A 12,804-nucleotide genomic window follows, 5' to 3' on the forward strand; every position below is an offset into this window, starting at 1 on the left:
TTGATGAACATGTGGAAGAAGAGGGAGGAGTGAAACGATGTGATGGTCAAATCCAATGATCCAACGCCTCACATTCATCAAATTAAATCTAAGGGCCCACCTTTCTCCAATCGTCCTCCTCAAAAGCTATCCTTAAGAGAGAGAAAAAGATGTTTGACCTAAGATATTCGCAATTAGGGCTTAGATTCATGACAAGTGGCTCAAGCACATGTGAGAAAACCCAAACATCTCCCTAGGCTACCTCCCATAACAAGCTAGCCATTTCTCCAATTGTCCTCCCCCAAAGCTCTCCTTAAGAGAGAAAAATATGTCTGACCAAAGATATTCTCACTTAGGGCTTAGATTCATGACACGTGGCTCAAGCAGGTGTGAGAAAACCCAAACATCTCCCTGGGCTGCCTGCTATAACAACCTAGCCATCCACGATAAGTGATTGATTTGGAAATCCACCAGGTCGAGCGACTACGAGAAGCATGAAGTAACATCGACCCAGAGAGACTGAGCACTTGACGAGCAAATCGGCTACAACAGTATTGAGCAAATCCACTGGAGCAGCGAATTCATTTAAGCAACACTGTTTGTTTCAGCAGCGAAGATAGCGATTTGAGCAATGAAGATAGCGACAAAGAAAATACTGAGCATGAGGTGAGAAACTTCACAGGAGCCAAGGTTGTTGAATAGATTCATTTGAGAAGGTATGAGCAACTTTGATCAACCGATTCTATCATTTGTGAAGAAATGGTGGATCACTGCATTGCTGCTAGGAAGTTTGTTGATGCAGCTACTGCTTCTCCTCACCGAAGAAACAAGAAAATGGAGCTTCGTCAGTCGATTTGCAGCTTGGACTGCTTACAATTGGGCGGATTTCATCGCCACCGGTGCCCTCGGAAACTTAGGTACCGAAAAAGAGGTCTATGCCATTTGGGCGCCGATGTTATTGTTGCACCTTGGAGGTCCAGACAACATATGCGCCTACTCAACCGTCGATTCCGAGATCTGGTTGTGCCATGGGCTCAACATGCTCCTGCAAGTCCTCATTGTTGCTTACGTGATCACCAATTGCGCCCGCGGATGGGAATTTATCATCATCAGTAGCTGCCTTGCCATCGTGGGCTCTCTCAAGTATGCAGAGTGCACCATAGCCTTGAAATATGCATCCAAAGATGCTATCGTTTAAGAATCTCAACCCATCTACAATTACATGCTTGGCGAGCATAAAATCCATCTAGCTCCTAAAGGAATTGGCAATCGCGGCGCCTTTTCAGAAGAGGACCCCCAAATCCCTCGGCATTACTACATTATCACAGGAGAAAAGGAATGGTATTGGAACCACCAAAAGGAGGAACACCAAAAGAACTATCAAAGTTTCCAACACGCTTCTTCTCTCACTGCAGAGCTCGTTACCTTCTATGATATCCTCAGCTTCGAGCAGCTGAGTGCCAGCGCAAGTTCAGGTGAAACGGCTCCTATCATCTTGTTATGCCTCGGATACTCTCTATTTAAAGATGTATAAGAGAAGAATCTCTAACCTCCACATGTATGAGTGGAGGGAAGACAAGATGCGTGAGCTGTTTCTAGGCGACCGTATTTTGAAAAACAAGAAAGAGGTTCTCTATGTCCTTGATGTGGAGCTGACTTTTCTATTCGACTCTTTGTATACAAAGAAAGCAGGAATTGCTTTCTCCTACCTTGGAGTTCTATTTAGATTCATAGCTCATAGTTTGCTGGTACTATTTGCCGTCTTTACTTTAAGATTGATAGATTTTCGAGATCAAGATTGCGTCGTCTCACAAGCAAGCAATATTACAAGGGTTTTTTTGGCCTATGTTCTTTATCAATTAGTGAGATTGGCTACATCTAATTGGGTAGGGTAAAGATTTGGTTGGCATCAAAGTACATATCAGTGTTAGATATCAATGCTCCACTCTCATGTAACTACGCAAGAACCAACTAACTCTACTTGTAAGCCCCCCATATGAGGAGAAGGCATTTGAGTAGCTCGATTATCCGGGGCCATGTGTGGCCTGATGGCTGGATGGCTTCAGATAGAGTTAGCACACTAGTGCCCAGTGTACTACGAGATCTGAGGTCGCTACCACTGCCTCTTCAGAGACGGCTCCGAGGACTGGAGAAGATTCGGCTTTCTAGACCAGATCAAAGAAAGGTAAGGGTAAGGACTCTGGTAACCCATCTTCTTCTGATGATAAAAAGAGAAAGAAGAAGATCAAGTGCTTCTATTGTAACAAGGCAGGGTACAAGCAGAATGAGTGCCGAAAGAAGATTGCAGATGAGAAGAACGGAGTAAAGAAAGAGTCCAGCAACAACATGCAGGCAGTACCAGTGGAGCTGTTCGTCGCAATTAAGGAGATTTGCATGGAGGTAGTTCATGTACCTACGGATGAACTGTGGATCATTGACAGTGGTGCATCGTGCCACATGACCAGTCGGAAGGATTGGTATACCTCTCTATAGCTGATAGGGAATGACATCCTGGTAGCAGTCGGCAATGATGCAAAATGTCCAGCAAAAGGAAAAGATACGATTGCTCTCAAGTCAGATGGAGTTGTAAAACAGTTGTCCGATGTTCTTTATGTGCCAGATATCAAGGGGAACTTGTTGTCCAATTCCACGATCACGGATCGAGACCTTAAAGTTCAATTCGATAAGAATGGTGCACAGATTCTGGATCTTCAAGGGAAGGTCATTGGTAAAGGTACACGGTGCAACAACATTTACAAACTCTTAGCTTTCAGTGCTCGAGCGGATGTGAAGAAAACACTAAGCTGTGGCATGAGAGGTTTGGTTATCTAAACCTTAGTTCTTTGAAGGAGATGCATAAAAGTGGAATGATTGCAGACCTACAAAAAATTTCAGATCTGCCCGATGTATGTGAAGCTTGCATGATGGGCAAGCAGCATCAGCATCCCTTTCCTAAAGAGGCTAGCAAGGCAAAGGCTCCTCTAGAGCTCATTCACACGGACCTCTGCAGAAAGATGGAGATGGAAGTTTTGGGTGGTTCCTACTACTTCATGACATTGATCGCGACGACTACAATAGAAGGATATGGATATACTTCTTGAAGACTAACGACGAGGCTTTTAGTAGGTTCAAGGAATGGCATGTAATGGTTGAGAAAGAAATGGGGAGGAAGGTGAAGAAGTTGAGATCAGACAGAGGTGGAGAGTTTGTTGGTGAACTGAAAGGAAAGCATGGAGTGAACACAAACCGAGAATTCTTGCTTATAGAATGAAGAAAGATGAGGTCCTTAAGTAGGCACCTCTTACATGATCACTGACATCACTGATGACCTCTGAGCTCCACAATCATCTCCTCAATCTGCTCCTAGATTCTCTCAATCATCCTATGTGGCTTCTACGACCACCTAACAGTGCTTATGGGCACCTAACTATGCCTCTAGCACACACACATAGAAACCAAGGTGTGCTTGGGGCATACACCTTGAGATATGACATCATACCCCCCCTTAAGGGAATGCCTCAAGCCATGTCAAGGATACATCTAGTCTCATAGTTTCTCATGCCATCTCATGGTGGTCAAGGAGAAATCTATGGCTAGGTTCTCATGCTAGCAAGGGGTTCCCAAGGGTGTGAAGTAAACAAAAGGGATACAAAAGACCTTCCAATGGTTATCTCCCCTACATGTACATGCACACAATGTCTGTAGGAGGTACCATGGAGCAAAACACATACACATGGCCTACATCATATAGTGACGTGACCAGAGGTGTTTACAAAACACAATAGTTTATTTCATTCATTTTGGAGGGCTATCCAGGCTAAGTACCTTGACTCGACATAAAAAAGGGAGATATGAAGCATATATGGAGATGATTCAAAAAGCATAATCTTCATAGGATGCCTCATCTTGTGGAGGCACATCAACTGAAAGTAGATTGGCAGTTTCTGACTTTGTAGTTGCTTCCTTTTTGGCTCTACAAAACTTTTCATGGTGATTGTTTTTTCCATAGTGTTTGCATGGATTGATCTTGAAGCAGTCTTTTGAGAGGTGATTAGTCTTCCCACAAGGTGAAAACTTGCCCTTTTGGATTTTTATGGCATAGGCTATGTCATTGCCTCTCCGGAGTTCCATGTGCCTTTCTTCTTCTTGAAGAGCAAAAAAGATTAGGATTAGGAAGATTTTTCAAAGTGGTAACAACATGATCATGATCTTCAGGCATACTCTTGAGCAACACTACCATTACATCATTTGTAGTGATTGGAGAGTTGATAGAAGCAAGTTGAGTCATGAGACTCCGCATATGATTGACATGGGCAGCCAAAGGAATGCCACTAACCATCTTCAATTCAAAGAAAGCCATCTTAAGTGACAATTTTGAGATGTGAGAGCTAACATCAAAAATAATGTCAAGCTTCTACCAAGCTTTCGAAGGAGACTCTAAGTTAGAGATGTGATGAATATAGTCATCTCCTAAGGCAAGAGCAATGATGCCATAGGCTTTCTCCTCTCTAGCAGGATCTCTTGCCAAGCGTGCCGGAGCCGAGGATTCTCTAGCATTGGAAGCTATTGAAGAAGAAGTTGAAGCTAGTTTGACAAGCCCCCAGAGGTTTTCCCTCATCAATGCAAACTTAACCTTCATCTGCCATGTGTGAAAGCCCTTACCATTGAACTTATCCATATTCAAGATGGTAGCCATGAGAGGGTCTAACCCAGAATGGGCAGTTTCTACTCTCTTACAAGGCTAGAAAGAGTTGAAGAGCTTCAAAATACAAGCATTTAGAGTAGCAAAGGCTTGCAGCCAAAATCCATACTACAAATCAATGATGCTTTCACTTGCATGCTTCATAGAGGTGACTAAATGAAAGTATTCCAAGCAAATCCACGTATAGCAACTTAAAAGAAAGTTGTAGCCACAGTTGTACTGATGCTTTTCAATACTTTAAAACCTCAGAAATGCTAAAGTAGCATCTAATGTAGCATCAAACTCACAACCTTGTCAAAACTGTCCAAAACAGAGGCCTAAACTTGGAGGGCTTGTATCTCACTCTTCAAAGCAAAGAAAAGAGGGATTTCTATAGCAAAAGAAAGCTCATATACCAGAGAAGATCTAGCACAGAGGTTGGGCCAAATGGCACCCTGTTTTGCCCGAGGGAGTTGCTGTATTCTAAACCTATGTTTTGATGTTTTCTCCTTTGTTACTAAACCAAATGGGCTGCAAAGTGACTCAAAATGTTCATCTTAAAGTCGCCCATCTACTTCTAAGAGGGCTCGAGCAATGGTGCAGCAGGCAGGGAGTATTCTGCAACAGAAAAATGGCGAAAAAATGCGCTATTTGGGGAATGGCGACTAGCAGAGACGTCTTTTCTTTAATTTCTTACAGGTGGAAGTTTGCCCAAATGAGGGGTATCTCCAGTAGGAAGGGCCTAGAGAATGGCAGAGAACCGAGGGAGAACAAGCTTTAGCAAGATTTGGGAGAAAAGGGAAGAAATGGTGAAGATGAAGAAGAAGAAGATGGAGAAGAAGAAGATGATGTGGCCCAAATGGGCTCAAGGAGGATCAAAGGGCTTTGATACCATGTTGGTGAACTGAAAGGAAAGCATGGACTGAACACAAACTGAGAATTCTTGCTTATAGAATGAAGAAAGGTGAGGTCCTTAAGGAGGCACCTCTTACATGACCACTGACATCACTGATGACCTCTGAGCTCCACAATCATCTCCTCAATCTGCTCCTAGATTCTCCCAATCATCCTATGTGGCTTCTACCACCGCTTAACAGTGCTTATGGGCACCTAACTGTGTCTTCCCACGAGCTGGTGGGAGCCTCAATAGTTTTCTTGCATTTCTTTTCGCAGAGGATTTTTCCTTGCATCTCTCTGTAGATCTCTCCATTACTGCTTACCAAAATGCCCATCTCTGTCTGTCAGGGTGGGTTTGCACATTCCATCCAACTTGTTATGAGCCAGTCGATTGGCCACTATTCTATTCATGCTTCTACTAGAGCCAATAGCGCTAGTTGGGGAGAGTTTTTTGGACAAGAGGATTAAGCTTGCAGGACGAGATATAAATACTTTCCCGAGTTGGTGGGAAGGACTTACTTAGTCCTGGATTCTGGAGACTAGCACACTATTTCAACCCAGACAGAAGATGTTGCAGAGCAGTAGGATTATTGGGACCATGATATAGAGTATACATAGCTTGCATGCAGAGCTGCACTTGAGCGTATATATGCACAGCGAGTTCCTGGCTAACTCAGTCTTGGAAATTCATTCCCTACAATAGGAATTAAACTTTGAAAAGCTTGTGGCATCGTCATGAGCTGGTGCCTTGACCTCCCTGGCATTTTCTTACTAGGTCCTTGTTGAAGTAGGAAGGTAACGAATACTTGTGGATACATCTTCCTTGGCAAACTTCTTGCTTAGCATGCATGGCCACACCTTTCTGCCATGAAGCATTTGTTCCCTATACTCAGATGTGAGGGCTACAGTAGAGTAGCAGGCATTGTAAACTCTTGATAGTGTATTAAATCCATGAGGATGGTAGATTCCGTATCTGTTGAGAGTTGTGGTGCCATGAGCACATGTAGAGCAAAGGTATGAGCAAAGGGCAAGCTGCCACATGGCATGGAGGAGATATCCCACATGTGAGCAAGCAAATGGATGTAAGTACCCTCACCTATAAAAGGGAGGTTTATTTGAAGGAATATCAATCAAGCACTTTGCACTATCTCAAGATTCTCTTTATGAGTCCAAGCTAATCTATCTTGGAACCTAATTGACTTGAGGTACATGTCATGAGCACTCTCTTCATCATGTTTGCACTTAGGTTGCATCCTCCTTAGATTAGTGTTGTATTAGGATTTTGTCTCATGACTAGGAGAGCTCAATCCCCCGACTTGTCATGGTATCAGAGCAGGTTTAGCTATGTCTAGATTAGTTTCAGGTTCTTCAAAGTCTTGAGAGATTTCCGTTGAGAGATTTGTCTTCTCCTTAGAAAGAGGTTTAGGTCCATTTTGTTTGAGTGTGTTTTCGGTGACAGTATATTAGAAAGAAAGCAAGAGCTTGTGGAGCAGCCCCAAAGCTTGTAAGCAGCCAAACAGCTGACTCCATCTCCTACGATCTCCAACGGTTGTCTTTGTATGGCGACATCAAAGAAGATCTCTATTTGCAGCAGCTCGAGTATTTTCAAGTTCCTGGACAAGAACACAGCCTTTGTTTATTTGTTTGAAATCGTAGCTCGGTTGGCTCTTGTGAGTTATTTGTAGTGTTCTTCCTCCTAAGCCTCTAGCATCAGTGGTTGCCCACAAGAGATCCAGCACCGAGAGACCACCCGGCTTCCTAGTCTCCATCATCTCTCTACACAAGTGACTTCCTGACAGAAGGCAGATCTCCAAGGACCTACCGGCTCTTCTTCTCTAAGAGACTCTAGTCTTCTCTATAGCCGGCCCTCCTGCAACCAAGCTCCTACAACAGCACCTTCAAAACCTTTAGAACCAGCAGCGCCAGCTACCACCACAAATGTGAAGCCAACGAAGGCCGACCTCCCGCTCCTCCATGGGCTGTAGCTCCCTGAGCCCCAGCAACTCCAAGCCTCACAAGCCGGCCCGACCTTACAGTGGCTCCAAGCGTCTTGCCAAGCCTCTCCGTCGAGCCAATCTCTAAACCTACGACCTTCAACTAGACAGAGCCTCTCCTTCACAAGCGACGCCTCTACAAACTACTGACAACGCTCAGCGACTACAGCTACGACCTTCCACAGTTCCAGCTCCACCAAGCCTAAGCTAACTCCAACAACCATGGACAGCCTCCATCGACCCGGCTCAACACTCTACCTAAAGCTACACAACTGAAGCCTCTCTTGCATCATGGGCTCACGGGATGACTACCGACGACCAACGAGCGCCTCCTCGACGAACCTCTGCCATCAAGCTTCCGACAACCATAGCAGCAGTTCCTTATCAACCAGCTCCTCCAATCGATCTCCACCAGCCACGACGACATCCTCATTACATCGCAGACGAGATCTCTGCTGAATTATCTCTTCACAAAGTCCTAATGTCTCCACAATTGACACGTGTCAAAGATAAAACTTAATCACAGCTAGGGGTGGTTTAGTTAGTAGGGTTAGGTTCACTTACTTGGATCATAGTTAGGTTTGAACTCTGGGTTAATTCAGTTTAGTTAAAAGTGTGCCACGTGGCATAGGGCTACCTCAGCACAGTAAACTCTTGCCAAGCACAATTTTCAAGTTGCATGTGAATAGCCTATGACACATCATCAAGGGCCCTCTTCTTCACAAAAACTTCAACAAGCCATAACTTGCAATCCAGGAAGAATTTGCTTATGCTCCAAAAAGGAAAAGTGATCGTCTTTTCAAGCTCTATGCACCTATCAGATCAGAATCATTGTATGCAATTAGACACTGCCAATATTGAAAGAAATCAATTGGTAAGACCTTTGCAACAAATGAAAAAGCAACACATGAATGTAGAAAGAATGCCCAAAGCACAAGTGCATGAGATGACCATAGCAGAAAGCATGGCATCCACACACAAAGCATCAAGGCACATGGAAGTACAAAGCATCATGCATGAAGCTACATCAAGTGAAGAACCAAACGCCATCGACATGAAGCATTGAAAAACAAAAACCTTGCCAACCTTGCCTATGTTTTTGTAAATCAAGCCTGACCACCTGAGAGTAGCTATGAAAGCACCCAGGGGAGGTATTGACATGTAAACCACACTTGACCACCTTAAGTAGCAATGTATGCACTAAGGGGAGGTGATGGAATGTAACTCACATCTGACCACCTTGCAGTAGCCAAAGGATCATGGCACCAAGGGGAGGTGTTGAGAGTTGTGGTGCCATGAGCACATGTAGAGCAAAGGTATGAGCAACAGGGATGTTTTTATCGAAGCTATGCTTATATATTAATATAAAATCTTGGCGAAAGTTATCGAGATAGTTTTTTTAGTTTCACAATATTTGTATAATAGATTACACTTTTATATATTTTCTTTTGAATTTAGAGGAAAAAGTTGTAAATTATGGCGAAACTTTAAAATTTTTCTCATAAAAGTTTCAAATCTTGGCGAATTTTCAAACCTTTATTTTTATCAAGGCATACAAACTTTCGACACCAATATAAAAGTTTCGCTTCTTAACGAAACTAATAGGAAAAAATCATCCATGATGAGCAAAGGGCAAGCTGCCACATGGCATGGAGGAGATATCCCACATGTGAGAAAGCAAATGGATGTAAGTACCCTCACCTATAAAAGGAAGGTTCATTTGAAGGAATATCAATCAAGCACTTTGCATTATCTCAAGATTCTCTTTATGAGTCCACGCTAATCTATCTTGGAACCTAATTGACTTGAGGTACATGTCATGAGCACTCTCTTCATCATGTTTGCACTTAGGTTGCATCCTCCTTAGATTAGTGTTGTATTAGGATTTTGTCTCATGACTAGGAGAGCTCGATCCCCCGATTTGTCAATATCGCCCTCTAGGTCTCCACATATGTCCCATGCTAAAACTAACAATGTCATGCTTTTACTCTGTAGTATGAGTTTACTTACTGCCTGGCACTTGCTGGAATGCAACTTGACCTTTATAAAGATACATCAATGTTATCAACTCTCGATGATCCATATCCTTGCTAGCAAAGCATGGCGACACTTTGTCATTTTGAGTTCCCCTGATTATATCTTTTCTTTCAGAGATTATGTACAAGGGACGAATATGTAAACGTTAGAACTCAGATCTTCCTACTTGCACATGAGGCATCATATAAGCATTAGAACTCGAATCTTCCTACTTGCACATGAGGTATCATGTAAGCGTTAGAACTCGGATCTTCCTACTTGCACATGAGGTATCATGCTTTGGATAATCTGCCTGATAGATCATTTGTGCATTTCGTGTTTTGTATATGTTAACATTGTGTGGAAGGAGCGGATAACATGGCAAAGCCGAGTATGACTTTTATTCCCTATTCTTTTTCATCCTTAGTGCAATAATTGAAATAGCCAGACATATTAATGTATGCAAATTTTCATAATTTTTTTGGATCAGTAAAGGGGCACGAAAATAATGATATCCCTTTGGAATTTTTAAAGAAGGAATGTTTATAAGGGGACTTATGTATTAATTGCCTTGACCTATGACATAATTTTTAACTTGTCAAAGTTTTCTATTTTGTCCATGGGCATTACATGCAAAGGAACTAGATGAAGGACCTTACAAGCGCATGTTAGAGGCATGTTTGAGACCATATGCCTTAAGAGTTGAAGTTTGAAGCTTTAGTATATTCATGTCACACACTTATGACATAGTATTTTATGGGAAAATATCAGGAAGTTTTCTACATCGATTTGGCATATAAACACTGATAAAAGTAGGTTCTCCATAGAAAAACATTTAATAGGTGGATGGACTTAAAATGGTGATGGGAGCTATACATTTTCAAGATTACTCATGTAGGAAAATGGAGGAAGATCCCCTTGAGAACGTTTACACTTATAATTTTTTACACTGTGCTACACTTGGCATGTTCTTGGACAACAATCTCACTTATGGTTTGAGGTTGCTTCCTTGGGAAATCTCCTTTATGGTTTGAGGTTGATACCTCCCTTCCAAGTAGGTTGAATTTCGAATTAGACTTTCCCTTATGGTTACATGCCTTTCCAAGTAGTGTGGGAAGCATGGATTTCAGCAAGACTATGTTTAATAAGGATGCTTTTTATCTGGTATATGTATGTATAAGTATTTTTTAATGATTTGATTAAATAGAGGTGCATCCTCATCATTAAATATTGAGAAACTGCTAATGGCATAACAGGCATATGAGGTAAAAATCTTTGTTTTGTTTAGGACTTGGAATAGAAAAAGATGGAGTCTTGCTATATAATCTTTGAATGTAGACTCTTTGGGCTATTTGCTACTCAGTTTCTACTGCATTACGATAACCTTGGATAGTCCCTTTATTTGTTAGGCTCCCTTATATGCATTTTTATGCAGGGATGCACGTTCTATGGTGCTGGCAGAAAAGGTGGCACATTGGCTAGCCTAATGGAAAGGAGCATTTTCATTGATTACCCTTGAGCTAGGTTAATGCAAAAGGAGCATTTTCATTAATCCTTGATATAGTGATATATCTTATGGTCTCTTTGGTCATTAACTCCTCGTACATCTTACTTGTTTGCTTTATGCCATTCTCCATGGGCAAGTTTTAAGGGTCATTATTTTGAGGCTCCCATTAGCACTCCTTGGGGAATTTCTCGCAGAGCATTTGCTAAGTGGTTATTCATTATAAAATGCTAACTTTTGATCCTCTCAGGAACTTTACCTCACTTTGATGTGTACTTAGAGTTAATTGTAATGTTGAGAAATGGAAAATCCAAACAGCAGAATTGGAAACTCGCAATAGGAGATCAAGGGAAGCTATACGTACATTGAGGTTGTAATTGGATTTTTTAACCTTGGACATTCCCTTGGACTTGGTTGAAACACACAATTTTATGATTCACTTGAGACTTCCAGTTATTACTTGGATTACTCTAGCATTTTATAAAATATTTCTTTACTTGGAATCATCAACCATTTTATAAACACTTCTTTAATGTTATAAATGCCAACTGCTTCAAGGATGCCAAGATTTTATTAATGCTAATCTTGATTGAGTGACAGGGATAACAACTGTGTGCCGGCATTGAAGCCTGGGTACCACTTCAAAAATTTTTTATCCTAACTTTCATTTTGTTTGTGATGGTGCCAGGTCAGTCGGCATACCTCTCCATCAAGTTTGCATTAGAAAATCTAAGGCATGAAGACACGGTGTTAGCAACTTCGAGGAGCACTCTACAATGGATTTTCTCCAAGTACTGCTAAATAAGATTGAACTCTCTATTAGGGACTAATCATCTGTATCATTGTACTTTCTGCAATGTACTGATATAAATGAGAGTATAATAATTGACTCTCACTTTGACACCTTGTTAAGAGAAATGGTATGATATGAATTATTGTCACTTATGCGGTATTGAGAGGTTGGTTATTAATGGACTACTCTCACTAGGTGTTTGAAAAGGACAATAGTAGATGTTTGCAATTGGTTTACTTTGACATTGAAAATTGGTCTAGTAGTATAGTAGGATAGATGTTTGATAGGATAAACACACACTTGTATATCCATTGTAAGATAAGGAAAATCTTACGACTAATGGCTATACTTGGATTGACCTATTTCGGTTGATTGAAGTTTTAAGCCTGATTGTGGCACGAGGATTATGGGACCAAACCCTTTCCTTAGTTTCTATGCCATGATGCTTGGACCAACTTCAAGTTATTGGATGCATCCAATGGAAGATTGACAAAGAGATGCAATTCCTCTTCACATATTTGATATTCACATGAAGTCTCCATATGGCAGAGGTAATCTATCTAGAAGCTCAGAATGTTAATTATCATTAGAAGCATGTTATTTTGATACTTGGGACTGATACCCTCGACCAACTGGTCAACCATCTTACACTGGATACAATCTATGATTATCCCCAACCTATTAGTCTAAGGACTCTTCCATGACTATGGAAAGTGGACCACCCTCCACCGACTGGTTAGAGAGGATTGATACGTTCTTACTTTTCACTTACTGGTTAGAAAGGATTAATGAGACACTCGTATATCCATTTAAGTTTATGTTTTAGTTTATGACTTAATCTAGGGCAGTAGTCTGACCCAATCCATTGTGATGGGCAGACTACTGCCCTCACTTGGATTGTGTGTCAAACCTACGGGAATGCGGTCTGTGGGAAACACAC

At 41.7% G+C, this 12,804-nt stretch overlaps 1 pseudogene; it reads left to right on the plus strand.

Moving 5' to 3' along the window:
- Positions 1-651: 651 nt before the first annotated feature.
- LOC147899145 (uncharacterized) lies at positions 652-1,874 on the plus strand (annotated as a pseudogene).
- Positions 1,875-12,804: the final 10,930 nt, after the last annotated feature.

Source organism: Dipteris shenzhenensis, chromosome 8, assembly GCF_047967505.1.
Source record: "Dipteris shenzhenensis isolate YYH24624 ecotype China chromosome 8, Dip_SZ_1.0, whole genome shotgun sequence".
NCBI classification, from domain to species: Eukaryota; Viridiplantae; Streptophyta; class Polypodiopsida; order Gleicheniales; family Dipteridaceae; genus Dipteris; species Dipteris shenzhenensis.